The sequence below is a fragment of the Triticum dicoccoides genome, chromosome 7A (assembly GCF_002162155.2).
Source record: "Triticum dicoccoides isolate Atlit2015 ecotype Zavitan chromosome 7A, WEW_v2.0, whole genome shotgun sequence".
Classification (NCBI taxonomy): Eukaryota; Viridiplantae; Streptophyta; class Magnoliopsida; order Poales; family Poaceae; genus Triticum; species Triticum dicoccoides.
The window spans coordinates 107,178,249-107,193,428 of record NC_041392.1 but is presented as its reverse complement, the minus strand read 5'-3'; positions in this window follow the sequence as shown (position 1 = coordinate 107,193,428).

The window sequence follows — 15,180 nt, the reverse complement described above, 5'->3', positions numbered from 1 at the left end:
TACATAGGTTGACAATGGTGTGGGACCGTGATGTCAGGAAACCAGGAGGAAGCAAAAAAATATAGTTGTACATAATAAGGAGGCACTTGCGTACGTACGGCTATGGCCCTAGTGGGTCCGTACTGTCAACCAGTCAAAATAAAGTCATCTCCTGAATCCTCATGTTCATTGACCATGTTAACAATGCCCGGTGCCACGGCGAGCGCAACAACTCGAAGGACGACGGAGAGGGCCTTGGGCGCCCTATGGATGGTCTAATACATCGCCCGCTGCTCATTCAGGAAGCCAGGATCATCGGACACCTATGAGCATCTTTGAGAGACTGAGACGGCATGAAAAGGTAAGGCCGCGCTTGGGAGCTCTGGTTTATTTCACAACTGTATTAAGATACAAGTGTAATTTACTCGTCATCGAAAACAATGCGTAAAATACAGGCGTAATGAAACATAGGGCCGGAGGTCCGTAAGTAAAACCGGCGGGTTACGCGTGTAATTTGAGAGACCAGTGTATATTTTACTAGTTGAAATTGACCAACCAAGCGCTTCGCCCGAGACCATCTGCTTTTATTTACAAGCATCAGTTTTACAAGTGGTTTTGGTTGGAAAACGATGATCCAATCATGGCCTAAGATGATGAGTTGGTCAAAAGATCTTATGGTTTCACGTCTAACCTACCCGACTTGTCATATAGGCTATGAGTGAAACATAAGACGATGAACTTCTTAAGCACGGAAACAACAGAAGAGGATGATCTTCCTAACAAGCAAATCACTGGCATTAGATCGACATGCAAAACAATACGAAGCATTATTGTCAGGAGGCACGGTGAACAGCTCGTGATGCCGCATGCCACAACATTCCAAGCTCAACTTTGCAATCAAACACAAGGCCTGGCATTACATAAAAATATTCAGAACAAACTCTTAAAATATCTTACACAAGTCAACATTCATGTTACTTTGCATCTCAGCAGAGTAAATATTTACTTCTGAATTGAAGATAGGAATAGGAAAAAACGACCGACGTTTATCATAGCAAAGGGCGTCCCACTCAAAAATATCAAATGCATGTCTTCTGGCTAACATCAATCAACAAAAATTGGCAAGGTTTTCCAATTCCAATATATTAAACTAATGTCAACTTTGATAAGCTTTTCCCATTCAAAGTATGCAATGCCTATGATTGTGGAACGAGCAGGGTTTGTCATCAGTTTGTCATCTGATAGTCCGGTGGCTCAAGGCGACGACGAATGATTAGAGAACCATTCGATGTATTGTGCATGATGAAGTATTATTATGGAGGACATGAACCATCTGAACATTTTGTGCAGTTCCACTAAAATCAAGCTTAGCATCCCTGTGGATTTCGTATTTATATGCTGCCAGAAAACAAAGACACATCAGCACACACATGAATATTGGCCCCAGTGTCAACCCACCAATCGATGGACTAACAAACTGAAAGTACGGTAAACATATTACCATACCCAGATGCCCCATCATTGTTGCTTAGAATGACATTGATAGACTTGGAGTCATGTCCTGGCTTCTTGGTACTTGTTTGGGCACTTGTTTGCCCAGTCTTCCTCCAAACCCCAAGTAAAGCAGCCATCTCTGCAGACTAGTCATGTCACTAGCGTCTACTAATACTCTATAAAGCTTCTCGATCATTTCTTGTGTAATGTAGCACAAACAGTGACTACTTCTTTCTGCAAAGTCGTAAGACCAATTGGACCCACTAATGCAGCAGTTTACCTTAGACACATTGGCTCCTTTTGTGCAGTTCAACTAAAATCAAAGTCGGAATAAAACCGAGCTTTAATTTTGATATCCCTATAAGCAACAAAAGGTATAAGGGAAACAACTACTGAGAAATAACGGTTGATGACTTGTACTCCCAGGAGAAAAACATCTACTGATCTACCTTATCTTAATGGGAAACAAAGCAGGAGAATAGAAATTCTCAATCAGTGTGATTCATTCATATTAACTGAGACATTATCTTAACAATGCCTTGTTTCAACATGTATAAAGAACGACAAAGCAGAAAAGTATCATTCCTAAAACAATGCGGCTGATTCATTTTAACAGAGACATTATCTTAATAATACCTTGGTTAAACATGTAGAAAGAACTACAAAGCAGGAGAGTACCATTTGTAAAACACTGTAACTGATATATAATAACAGAGACATTATCTGAACAATACATTTCTTAAACATGTACTCCGGGCGATCCCTAACAGAAATGGTCTCCCGTCAATCCCTAACCAGTGTTGCAGTTTTGAACTAAGATTTAGCAGTTAATTCTGAGGAAAGTAGGTACAAACCTTTCAAGACCAAGATTTGAAACAACACCTAAGGTGGATCTAAAAGAGATCTCAACACATATATGGAAATCCGGTCTCATTTTGTGCATTTCCACCAAAATTAAGCGAAGCAAAATGTCGCAATAACAACAAGTTGAATTGCTATCCCTGTTTTAACAGAGGCAAAAAGGAATCAATTACCGGCCAATAAAGGAGGATGAAACATGCGGCCACAAAAATGGTAATCCCGCCAATCCCTAACAAGTGTTGCAGTTTTGAAATAAGATTCAGTAGTTAATTCTGAGAGTGGCATTGCTTAATTTTACAAGTGGCATTAGATTAACAAAAAGCATAAACATTTCTAGGGGAGAGTGGGTGCAACAACAATATGTGCTTCCATCTACTTATAAAGGGGGTGATGCAGAGTTTGTTGTAACAAAGCAACAAGCATAATGTCTGGGTTGCTCCCATTTTTGTTCACTACTTAATGGGAAAAGACAACAATACAATTGTAACACCCCGTATGTAACTTGCCATATTTGTATTCCAACTCTTGCCATTTTAGGCTCTAAGTTATGAGATTCTTGGTTGAGTTCTTGTCTTTGTTTTGCATTGTGTTCATGTCATGCATTTCATATCATGTCATCATGTGTATCTCATTTGCATACGTGTTCATCTCATGCATCCGAGCATTTTCCCCGTTGTCCATTTTGCAATCCGACACTCCTATGTCCTCCGGCGCCCCCTTTTGCCTCTTTTCATGTGCAGGTGTTAAACATTCTCGCATTGGACCGAGATTTGCCAAGCGACCTTGGTACACCACCGGTATACCGCCTGTCAAGTTTCGTGCCATTTGGAGTCTGTTTGATACTCCAACGGTTACCGGGAAACTGTAAAGGCCTCGTGTGTGTTGCAGCCCAACACCCCATCAAAGTGGCCCAATAACCCATCCAAACCCCCTCCATCCTCTCGGCCGTTTGATCACGACTGCGTGGCCGAAAACCACACTCCATTTGGACACTCCAAACTCCTCCTATGTATAAATATGTGCAACCCTCCAAATTTTCGAATTCCAACCCTAGCCCCTTCCCCACTCCGCCACCGGACACGTCCGCCCGGTGCCGGACACGTCCACCGCCCCGCCCGGCGAATCCCGTGCTGCCACGTGGCCGCCACCAGCCACCTCCGCCGCCGGCTCGGCGAGCCCGCAGCGGGCCCGCCCGGCCCGAGCCGCCGTGCTCCTCCGCCCGAGCCGCCCGGTCGTCCCCGCCGCCCCGCGCCGACCGCGCCCACTGCCACCGGCCTCGCCGACACCCGCAACTCGGCCACCGAGGCGTCACCGCTCGCCTCCTCGCCCGGCGCACCTCTTCCTCCGCTAGCCCCAACTCCGGCGACCCCCTCCACTACTCCGACGAGACCCTACTCCAGCTCCGGCAGCCGTCCCCATCGTCTACAGTGAGATCCCGGCTACCTCGATCCGCGTGCCCTGATCCAGATCTGGAAACCCTAGGTTGACCCCGTTTTCCCCCAAGTCCCTAACATTTTCAAGCACTGTTCGACATGCCATAACTTCTCGTCCGTAGCTCCATTTTCTGCGTGCTATATATCGAAATGTTCATCATGATGTGCTCTTCATTTTGTTCCATTGCACCATGCTTGTTTGAGTCCATATTGATGCCCAAATTGTTTATGCAAGAGTGCTATAAAATGTTAGTTCCTGTTACTTAGCAGGTTATGAGCATTTGTCTTTTTTGCTACATTTGTTGTGTGCTTCCTATGGACTTGAGCTCTACATGTGTTTTGGGCTATGCCATGCCATCTTCACAGGGGTGTATGCCATGTAGTTTTGTGATCTTTGTGGTGACTAGCACATGCATGCAAAGTAGCTCTCGTGATATTGCTGATTTCAGGGACTTAGAATTTCACTAAGTCATTTCCCTACTGTTATTTTAATGCCATGTGTTCATGTTGCTACAGAGAGATCCGTGCTTCTTTTGAGTATGTTCAGTAAGGATGATTTTGACATATGGTCATGCTCTATCCATCCATGCTCCTGTTTGCATTTATGGAGTGCCCTAGCAGGACTCAATCTTGCTCTAGTTTTGCTATAAAATGTTCCTGGCAGATTGTTTACATGTTAATCAATTTTGCCAAGGTAGTTGCAGTTGTTCCATGCATGCTATGAGATTGTTCTTGCCATGGTTAGTTTCTTGATCATGTCTTCTTTCTGGTAGTATGCTTAGCTTGTCATGCAATGCCTTGTGATGAGTGAATCGAGCTCGCAAAGAGGCCTTCGTAATTCTGTTTTTGCCATGTCCAGTTTTCTGCTAAGTCTGAATCTGTTAACGAAACTTGCTATATTTGCATGGGTGCCATCATATTTTCTGTGCCCTTTTGGCTTATTGTCAGCAAGGGACTTTTGTTATATGCTTTGAGTAGATTCATGCCATGCCTTGTATTGCTATGATCTGTTCCTGTAGCATGTTGTTTACTTGCTCTAAACATTGCTTCCTGATGTTAAATCCTGACATGTTAGTATTTTCACTAAGTCTGTGATGCTGATATCTTTTGCACTTTTTCCATGCTTGTTTGAACCTACTCTTTTGTGATTTAGCCGTAGCTCAGTGTTCATCTTTTGTCAAGCATCTTGATTAGATCACTTCCATGTGCTTTGTTGCTATGTTGGAGTGTAGTAGCTTAGTTTATTGTTGCATTTTAGATGGCATCGTGCTGTTAATCGCAGAATTGTGCCATTCTTGTTTTGCTTGCCATTTGCAAACCGTGCATCCGATTCCGGCGATCTTTATATCGATTTCCACCGAAATTTACTCATATTTTGAGTAGCACACTTGGTTTGCCAGGTTGATGCCTAGTTCAATCTTTTTCTTCTGAAGCTCGCATATGCATTGCATATCACATCCCGCATATCATGCCATGTTTTGCATCATGTTGCTTGCGCATTGCACCGTGGTTGATTGTGTTTCGTTTGCTTGTGTTCTTGCCTTGGTAGAGCCGGGAGACGAGTTCGTGATCGAGGAACCCGTTGAGTACGCTTAGAAGGATCAAGCTTACGTCAACTCGGAGAACTTTGCAGGCAAGATGACCATACCCTCTAAATCACTTCTATATTTGCTTGCTGGTTGCTCGCTCTATTGATATGCCGCGATACCTACCACTTGCTATATCATGCCTCCCATATTGCCATGACAAGCCTCTAACCCAGCTTTCCTAGCAAACCATTGTTTGGCTATGTTACTGCTTTGCTCAGCCCCTCTTATAGCGTTGCTAGTTTTAGGTGAAGATGGAGTTTGTTCCTTGTTGGAACCTGATTATTGTTGGGATATCATTACTATTATATCTTGTTTACTTTAATGCATTTATATACTTGGTAAAGGGTGGAAGGCTCGGCCTTATGCCTGGTGTTTTGTTCCACTCTTGCCGCCCTAGTTTCCGTCATACCGGTGTTATGTTCCTTGATTTTGCATTCCTTACGCGGTTGGGTTATAATGGGAACCCCTTGACAGTTCGCCTTGAATAAAACTCCTCTAGCAAGGCCCAACCTTGGTTTTACCATTTGCCACCTAAGCCTTTTTCCCTTGGGTTTCGCGGACTCAAGGGTCATCTTTATTTTAAACCCCCGTGCCAGTGCTCCTCTGAGTGTTGGTCCAACTTGCCAGCCGCCGGTGGCCACCAGGGGCAACTCTGGGTTGGCCTACTAGAAGTTTGGACGATCCGGTGTGCCCTGAGAATGAGATATGTGCAGCTCCTATCGGGATTTGTCGGCACATTCGGGTGGCTTTGCTGGTCTTGTTTTACCATTGTCGAAATGTCTTGTAACCGGGATTCCGAGTCTGGTCGGGTCGTCCTGGGAGAAGGAATATCCTTCGTTGACCGTGAGAGCTTGTGATGGGCTAAGTTGGGACACCCCTGCAGGGTTTTGAACTTTCGAAAGCTGTGCCCGCGGTTATGGGAAGATGGGAATTTTGTTAATATCCGGTTGTAGCAAACCTGACACTTAACTTATTTAAAATGAATCAAAAGCGTGTGTAGCCGTGATGGTCTCTTTTTGGCGGAGTCCAGGAAGAGAACGCGGTCTCGTGTTATGCTTGAACGTAAGTAGTTTCAGGATCACTTCTTGATCTTTATAGCTTATCGACCATGCTTTGCTTCTCTTCTCGCTCTCATTTGCGTAAGTTAGCCACCATATATGCTAGTGCTTGCTGCAGCTCCACCTCACTACCTTTTCCTACCCATAAGCTTAAATAGTCTTGATCGCGAGGGTGTGAGATTGCTGAGTCCCCGTGACTCACAGATTACTTCCAAAACCAGATGCATGTGCCGATGATGCCAGTGCAGGGACGCGGCCGAACTCAAGTGGGAGTTCAACGAGGATCCAGGACGTTATTATGTCTCTTTTCTGGACAATCAATAGAGGAGCCCAGTTGGGGTGATCAAGGACCTATGCATTTGGGGTTGTCTTTATTTTGGTTCCATAGTCGGACCTTGATTGTATCCTGATGATCTAATGCTATATTTATGTATTGTGTGATGTGGCGATTGTAAGCCAACTCTTTATCTCTTTCTTATTCAGTACATGGGATGTGTAAAGATTACCCCTCCTTGCGACATGCCAACTATGCGGTTATGCCTCTAAGTCATGCTCCGACACGTGGGAGATATAGCCGCATCGTGGGTGTTACAACAATAGCTTCAATTCAACATTTATTTAAAACAGTACCAATACAAGTAGCACAGCATCTCAAAACACACTGCACGATCATGTGGATGAAGGAAAGTACCAACCTGTCATGACGCACACAAGATCACGGACGAATCTGCCAACACAAATAGGAAATCCAATCTCGTTTTGTGCAGTTACTCTAAAATCAAGTAAAGTCGCCGGTGAGACATTTAAGTTTGCTATAGCAACAAGTTGAATAGATATCCCTGATTTAACAGAGGCAAAAAAGGAAACAATTACTGCCAATAAAGGAGAATGAAACATGCGACCACAAAAAGAAGCATCTACCTTATCTTGATGGAAAACAAAGTATAGGATAGTAGCATTTCTAAAACGGTTGCATTGATTCATATTAACAGAGAAATTCTCTTAAAATAGTTTAGTAGTCAATTCTGAGAGTGGCATTGCTTAAAATATAATAGCTTCAATTCAACATTTATTTAAAACGGTACCAATACAAGTAGCACAACATCTCAAAACACACTGCACGATCATGTGGATGGGACATGGGACATACCAGCACCATGTGCGTCCACACGTATAAATGGGCGATGCAGAGTATGTAGCCAAGCAACATATCTGCGTTGGTCCCATATTTGTTCTCTTTGAAACTTTTTCCGATGCGAGGGCAGCAAATCTAGTCCTGCACAAACTACCCTAGACCCTAGTTTCTTTCCCTTTTCAACAAAGAGTTGGGTTCCTTACAGATGTGTGTACTGGGTTACGCCCTTTTTCCCTTTTCGACCAACAAAGCGGCTGGATAGCTACTCTATACTACTTTCCCTCTCTCCTTTCCTCATTGAACCACGTCCTAGATTCATTCAGCACCCCACCGCACCCTTCTTTCCTCTTTGAATCAAGACCTAGATTCAACTACAGAATTGAAAAAGATCAGCATGCAGCTAGACCAATGACGGTTTCAAAGAAACTTATACCTTAGGGTCGTCGGGATGTGGCAAGGCATGCGACGGGAGGTCGGATCTGCCCACACTATGTATGGCAGCGAGGAACAAGGGGTCAATGGCCCTCCCGCACAGGCGCTGGGTGAAAGAGAAAAGCACAGCCGGCAGTGGATTGCAACCAAGGTGAACTGGCGAAGGATATCATCTTTGTGGGTAACAAGCAAAGAGCACTGATGGAAGACAACTTGTTTTTCATTGAAAATTGATCAGCTTCACCAGCCAACGCAACCATGAGGCGCAACCATGAGCATCGATAGGTCATCGTGGTGATGCATCATCCATTTGGCATCAAGTTTGGGTGAGGCACCTATGAAGTTCGACAAATCCTCACTATGGTCTGTTTCTTCTCAGTAGTCAAGCTCGAGGAAGGAAGAACCACGTGGCAGAGAACAGTGAGGCCGAACAGCAGTGGCCATCCAATTTTGTGTAGTTCCACTAAAATTGAGGAAGACATGCCCGGGTATGGAGATACGCATCGCTGTTTCCAGAAATATAAAAAGGGATATAGTGTTGTTACTTTGTTTTACAAGATTAACAACGACATCTCAATTGTCAATAAGAATTATGAAAAGTACACCAACAAACAGAAGCATCATGATTATCTTGATGGGAACTAAACCAGGATCGAGAAAAAAAGCATTTCTTCATTTAACCAGTGATAGTATTAGATTAGTACCAGCAATAGGAGCATATGGACAATGACCGCACAACCACCATGTACTTTTTGTCGAAACAAAATGTATACCTCCACCGAGGTATAAATCAGGACAACTTTTTGAGTGGCATTTCCTCTATAATAGTAGGTGATGTTGGACCAGCCGACGAACCCTAGCTACTATACATGGGGAGCTGGGGAGTAGTCGCATAGAACAAAACCCGCATGCAGTGACCTGGGGACCTGGACCAGTGCAAGAAGTTATACCTCAGGTGGGCGATATGTCGCTTAGGCGGGCGGGCGGGATCTGCCCACACGACGGCAGCGAACAAGGGCATGGAGGACCTTCGTCCGCGCCAGCGCCGGCTCCGAGAGGACGGTGCGCATCGACTTCCTCCTTCGCTGATGGTGACAACGTCAACGCTGCACCTCCTCACCTCCCGTAGCGGACGGGATTCGGCGGGATCTGTGACCACCGACGAGGAGAGAGATAGTGTGGACACTATCATCTTGTTTTTATATGGAGAGGGTGAGAGAGCGAGACGCGAGAAATTCTATCAAACAAGAGGCTATAATGGAGTAAAACAATCTCTCCATAGCAGTGGTTTTAAATAGAATATGCGCGTTCCCGTAAAAAAGAAACAAAAACTGGCGGACAATTTTTAACGTACCAAGAAAGAAAACTCGATCAAAAACACGCCCCCGCTTCCAGGTCGCGAGAGTGGTCGCGCACACACACATAGACATAGACATGCATATCCGTGTTTACGTAAAATTCCATTTCCATCTCCATCTCCAATCATATTTGTCAAACTGGTACATTATTTACATTGTTAATTATATACGCGACAATATTAACGTACAACATCTCTTGTTTGCGGGCGTCCAGACCATTGGCACGGCCGCTCCTGACCAACCCGAACCCTCTTCATCACCCGCGCGTGCTTCCCGCCCGAAACAGTCAGTGCCGCATTCATGCCCGACCAGAGCGGACGTGACCTCTCACTGGCGCCGGCCACGAGAGCGTCGCCTGCGCCGCTTCCTGGTGCACGCAACTGCTCCGCATTCAAAGGTCGCAATAGCCGGGCACCACATGCATGTAAAAAGTTCTTGGGAGTCCGTGCTACAGCTAGCTGTCCTCCCAAACTCGTCAATCTCTTCCTGTAGTACTAGTACTCCATGGTGCGATCCATCGACAAGCAGGCGGGAAAGTTATTGTATACTTGGTTTGCGGTGAGTGGCATGCCGAGCGACCATGTGGGGTCAAGCCCTGCAGGAGGGTGAGACACGAACATGACATACGTGATTTAAATGTTGGTTTTATTCGATGGCGTGATCCAACGAAACAAAACATTGGTTTCTCTCCGTTTCCATTTTTCTCCGGAAAAACATAAACTTTCCACTCCATTTTCATTCCTTTACGACTAGCAAAGCGACATGGGGATGGAGCTATGTGTGGAGCTACGGCAGTGGAGCAAGCTGGCTCCAAAAGGAAGATGGACTACCTGGGACGTCGGGCTGTAGCAAGAAGGGTGGTTGGGACGCGGCATCGGCCCCATAGCGCGGTGACCCCCGATTGGGACGCACCGACTGTGGATTTTCTCCCTCGCCGATGTCGACCGCGTCTACGCACAACATTGTTCCCTTCCCCTAGCTACGGGATCAGACCGGATATGTGACCAGCGGTGTGGCCGCCGTCGTTCTATGCTTGTGAAGAGAGCAACCCAAGCAAGCAGGCTTGTAGTTTAGGCTCCTGCTAGTGTATATATATTGGTTTTATTTTTCTCTCCATATCAACCATTTTATATTGCGTATGTGTCATTGAAGAGTGAAATGATGTTTGCTTCTTCCGACTAACTTACGTTATGATTTGACTGCTCCTTTAATGGCCCCTACACATACTCCCCCTATGTGTATGCAACAGTCACACGTACACATGGATGCAAAAACGCGTGTGACGCCCTAATGCATGCATGTCCAAGCACACGACAGAACACACACGGTCACGCTCAAGTGCTCAACCTACACGTGCATGCACACACATACTCAGCCAGGGTGAGCTAGTGACCGTATAAACACCGGAAAATGTATATATTGAGTGCAATGAGCGTATTATGAAGTCCACTAACTGTATTTTTACAAATATACAGTGACAGACAGTGTATTTATCTCATTTGAAATTAAGCCATATTAACCGAAGAGGAGGCAGTATGGACTAGCATTACTTTGTTGTGTCCCGTCAACTTGCCGAATGAGGAGAAGCTTGCAGGACGGGAGAAGCTTGCGCGCGGTGGCTCGCAGGACAAGGAGAAACTTTTGACTAATGCAAGTTGTCCTTCGCTCAGGCCGTGGACGTGCAACAGTTAATTCGGTGTTAGATTGCCAGAAGCATACACTATATTAGTAGTAGTACTATTATTGTTGCACTTCCCGAAGAGGCGAATAGCCAAGCGCAAAGTTTACTAGTACTAGTACTAGTACTATAGTCTATAGAGGTAGTACTAGGAACCGGATGGAGGAGTGCCTGCACTCTTATTATATTTTTAAAATGTGATAAAGCAATCTTCAACACATTTGGTTCTCTTCGAGGGTTCTCGCATGTGATAATGGAAGTTGATTGCATGGAACACTCGCCACAATTCTCGCTTAATTCTGGCTCATATCCTGTTACAAATAGGAGCGCTCGGTAATATTTCCTCTTTTTTGTTATCCAGCATGTAAACAGGTCAGTAAACCTTGCGACGCATCTTTGTGCGAACCGTGCTTGCTGCACTTTGAATGTGGCCGAGAGCTGGCTTGATGAAACACATCGCTTCCTACTTATTTTTTTGCGGGGTACCTCGCTTCCTAGTGACCAGTGTCTTGGCTGATCGTCCTAAGAATGCTTATATATGAATAAAGATCTCTCATTTACCCGCAAAAAAGATTAAGCCATGTTAACCGGAAAGGAGGGAGTATGGACTAGCACTACTTGTTGGTGTGTCCCGTCAACTCGCAGAACGAGGAGAAGCTTGCAGGACAAGGTGAAGCTCGCTTACGCCTTTTGACTAATGCAACGTACCCTCGCCCAGGCAGTGGACATGCATCAGTTCATTCGGTGTCAGATTGCCAGAGGCATACAATGTAGTACCGAACATGCGGAGTACCATCATTGTTCGACTTCGTGAAGAGGCGAAGAGCCAAGCGCAAGGTTTAGTAGTACGAGTACTACTACTACTCGAACCGCATGGTGGAGCTCTGTACTCTTATTTTTCTTAATCTTTGATAAAGTACACATTTATTACGGAGAAGGGCAGAAAACGATAGGCCAACATGTAATGATGATATCGATCAACCATGCTCGAATATATCTTGGCCTCCATGCGGCCTCCGTGCGAGCCCTCTATGTGTTATCGCTCCTCGTCTCTCTCAAGGAACTGTGGGTTGGCCATTTTGCCGTCAATTGAGATCGGTTTGCTCACACTCCGGTCCCACATGTTAGTGATATGCCAAGAGGAGGTGCGTTGACCAACTGGCCATACGCGTACTTGGTTTTGCACCTTCATACTACTCCTCCCTCTGTCACAGTTACAGGGCGCGCTTCATTATGATGCATTTCTCTCAATGCATTTCCACTACCAGAGAGACTTTATACGTGTTTGGTTTAATGAGTGCATGCATGTGTCTACCTGAGGTGGAAGCACTGCATGCATGTGTGTACATATTATTTCCTCTAGTAATAGACGCCGTGCTATAACTAACAATCCTATTTTTTAGGCCGATCGCTAGTCGCCTTGGTCCCAAAGATTTTCTCTTTTTCTCGAGCATGCTCTATAAACAGTGACAGATGGAGTAGTATGAGCGGATTCAAAGAAGAGCGTATTGATGGTTGCTTCTTCACAACAACTTACAGTGGGAAATGTGGGGCTTATGATTTGACTACTCATTACTCACTATTAATGCGGCGCAACGACATGTCTGAGTCTCCCATGCGGCTGTGCACTACCCCCTCGGTTCTTAAATATACTCCAGAGTATTTGTCTTTCTAGAGATTTCAACAAGTGACTACTCAAATATTTGTCTTTTTAGAGATTTCAACGAGTGACTACTCAAATATTTGTCTTTTTAGAGATTCAGATGGACTACTACATACGGAAGTATATAGACATATTTTAGAGTGTAGATTTACTCATTTTGCTCCGTATGTAGTCACTTGTTGAAATATCTAGAAAGAAAAATATTTAGGAACCGAGGGAGTACACATACGAAGCAAAATGAGTGAATCTACACTCTAAAATATGCCCATTTGAAATTTGTAAAAAGACAAATATTTAGGAACGAAGGAGTACAATTTTGTGCATGGCACATGGACCCGGATGCCGAAGAGGCTTCTGGCAATGCTATCAAGCTTCCATCATTTGTTTACATAATTGATGTACTATACAAATAATTTTCCAGCAACATGAAATTGTACAATGGTGTGAGCTTTCAGCTTTTGTTTCGTGTGTCTTGCCATCGATGCTCTTTCGTAAATAATAAAAAACTAACTTCCTTGCTAATCAGAGCAAATATTTACATCACAACTAAAGACAAAGTTGTGAGAAGGTGTTAAATTAAAATTGATCCATGCTTTCATTGGCAGCAACGTCCCCCCAGCTCTATCTAAATCAAGAAGGCGTGTTGGGAAAAAAGTAGCTATCTGGAGCATGCAACATTCCGATCATTTTGTGCAGTTCCACTAAAATAGAGCTAAGCGTCCCTGTTCCAAAGATATTGAGTGTGATTACGATAATAGAGGACTGTTGATGAAACAATAAACACACAAATAGAAGCCGGTCACCTTTGCAGCATCTCTTAAGACTAACTAGTTGGAGAAGATTAGGCTCGGAGTTGGATGAGGAGGATAGAGCAAAACCAATCCCCTTTGTGCAGTCGCAATGAAATGTAGAGACGTTGCCCGTGTGACATTTTGGCAGAACGACACAAAACACTCTTAAGAAAAAGTGATTTGTGCAGTTCACCAAAAGGTCGCAATAGCAATGAGGTGAAATGGATAGCCCTGTTTGCAAAAAAAGTGGTAGAAAGGAAACAATTATTGGCCAATAATAGTTGATGACACATGCGACGACAAAAAAGAAGCATATTCCTTGTCCTAAGGGAAGATAACAACACGGTTGTGTTTGTCTAAAACGGTGTGAGGAAGAGATTGCAATATGGAAAGTATGCCGGACGAGCTACGTTTTGGGCAAAGAACTATGGAAGATCCACATGCAGCGATGTGGGAAGACGAGCAGTGGAGCAAGGCCGAAGGGGATACCTGGAGGTCGCTGGGATGTAACTAGGTGAGCGGTGGCGGGCGGAATTTGCCCATACTATGACAGCGAGCAGGTGGCGTAGGCCCTACCACGTCGGAGCTTGGTCAGAGAGAACGGCGTGTACGGCAGATCGAGACGTGCTGCCTCGGCACCGTCAACGAAGAAACGATGCATGTCCTCCCTTTCCGCCGGCGGACGGGATGCGGCCGGATCAGTGACCAACGGTGAGAGAGAGAGCGGCCACCACAACCTTGTGTGAGATACTCTGAAGAGAGACAAAACAGGCAGGCAGGCTCCATTGTGAGATACTCTGAAGAGAGACAAACCACGCGTGGTACACGACCTCCATAGGTAAACAACTGCTACACGCGTTCAAATCAGCACGTGGGCTACCATTTCATACAGAAATGAGCTCCACCGTGTACCCGCCCGGGTGTGGCTGGGTAGGAAGCGTGAGTACGTGCACGGTGCACCTATTCTCTTCTTGTATACGTACACCACCTACGTGGGGTTGTGTGAGAGAGATACAAACGTAGAGAGATATAGTGTGTGGGTTCGTGAGAGTTTTTTTTGGGGGGGGGGGTCAATCAAAAAATGTAACATATGCAATGTGTGTGAAATAGAGTCCTGGATATATCATATATACAGAGGGGGCGATCCATGAGAAGAGAGTGGAGATATCATCGGCTTGAGGTGTCCATAGAATCGAAGAGAGGGATGATGTGTGTGTGTGTGTGTGTGTGTGTGCGCGCGCGCGATCGATAAAGAGTGCCATCAAATTTCTGTGTGCCCACGTCAAAGATATAGAGTGGCTGGCCTACTGGAACGTGAGAGGGGACATGTGCAGTTTGTCTCTGTGGCATGGATACCTACCTACAACGCTCGATTATCGGTGTGTGGTGGGGGGGGGAGGGAGGCCTAATTAACTATAGAGGTACAATGGCTGGTATATGTGTGGAGGAGGAGAGAGGCCTACCTCATGTATTAAGGGAGATCGATCTACCTCATGTATTAAGGGAGATTGATCGGCATCCATGCATATGTGAAGGAGAGAATAAGGTTGGGAGAGAGACAGAGCTAGAGTGTTGGAGGGGGTGGTAGTGGAGTTGCTTCTAACAAATGGTGGGATAGGCTTGCTAAACAACCGGAGGGCACGCCTGCAATATCAATAAGAGAGGGGATGGCTTCCTATCTATGCACATGCGTGTGAGAGACAGGTCAG